The sequence below is a fragment of the Ctenocephalides felis genome, unplaced genomic scaffold, assembly GCF_003426905.1.
Source record: "Ctenocephalides felis isolate EL2017-DRISC unplaced genomic scaffold, ASM342690v1 CF-g0.4_SCAFFOLD_03566, whole genome shotgun sequence".
NCBI lineage: Eukaryota > Metazoa > Arthropoda > Insecta > Siphonaptera > Pulicidae > Ctenocephalides > Ctenocephalides felis.
Window position 1 is genome coordinate 1,249 of NW_020539720.1, and position 1,660 is coordinate 2,908.

Consider the following 1,660-nt stretch of genomic DNA (forward strand, 5'->3'; position numbering starts at 1 on the left):
TATATGAACTCAATTCAATAAACAATTAATAATTTATACTGTCCTTTGTATTTATTTATATAACGCGGTACAAATACCTGATTTTCAGATGTTACAAATTATATAATAGAATGTGAATCCTAAAATGTTGACTATATGAAATGCTTATCAATTCATAATTCATATCAATTAAAATACGTTCATTGGTATTTTTACAACTTTATTTAACAATATATTCATTACATTGTAACATAAAATACATATAAGTACTATTTAAGTATAAAATTTACTGCCTAAATACCATATACTTATATAAAAATATCTATTCTTTAGTTTCATATATACATTTAAAAATATAAAAACTATTATTATGAAATTGATGAAACTTGTATCTATATACCATTTAACTATTATTGAGTGAACTTTGAATTCTACTTTATCCACAATATATGTAGTAGATTTTTAAGGGCAGAGTATTTTAATTCTGAAGAGAGCTTTCACTTACTTATTTTATTTCGTATTAAACAAAACATTTTTATTTTTTTAATCGAGTGGAAGTACAGATTGACGCTTTATTTCTATTCATATTATCTTTTATTTCAATAATACTAAGAGAATACCAATAATGTTATTTTTAATTTCTAAATCGAACTTTATCGTTATAAATTGTTGGAATACACTTCACTTCAATTGGAATGTTTTAATATTCAAATTAACTTGCACAATCTGTCAAAAGTGAAATTTAGGCACATATAAAAAATAAATATTTTTTTTATCTGATAGAAATAAGGTTCGGTTCAAGATACACAAATTTAATTGAAATGTTGGAAATATATTATTTATTACATTGTTACTTTTTAAATTCATATTTATATTATAGTTATAAACATTTGATATGTGCTTGTATATTCGGTGGTTGCTCTGAAAGAGTTTGAAAAATTACTTTTATTAAAAATAACGCCACTAAAATTAAATATAAACAATATCATACAAATGCGTGTATACATAAATTTAAGTACATATTTAAATAACATTATTTAAATTTATTATTATCATACTCAAGAAATATATTATGACAAATATTATTTACCATAATAATGGAACAATTTTGAAAAAAGGAAATATTATCTATAATTATATTTTTTTATCTATGCAACGAGCAATATTCGTTATAAATCAAATCAAATGTTTGAATCCTTTACGTTATCATCACATCTTACCTATATGTCTTTTTGAAAATATTTGCCATCACATATTTACTAGTTTTTTGAATTTAAACTTATGTAGTATAATATATTTTTATTATAATGCATAAAATTAAATTCATCATATCATTGAAATGTTAATATTCAATTCAAATTTTATATATTCCAGGAAACACCTTGTTCAGAGCTATATAATTTTTCTTTTTAATCGTCTAAGAATATATAAATTTAAAATTATTTTTAATTGAATATTAACTTTATTCAGTTTTATCCTAATAATACTTTCGTATTAATTAAGGTAATATTGTAATACCTGATAAAACTTTTAAACATAAGGTATTAATTTAATACCACTTTCAGTAATTCTATTAATAATTTTCGTAAATTTATTATAGTTACATATAGTACATAGCTTTTAATTAAAAAACATCATAGTATTTTATATCAAAATTATTAAAAGGAAATATTATTATAGT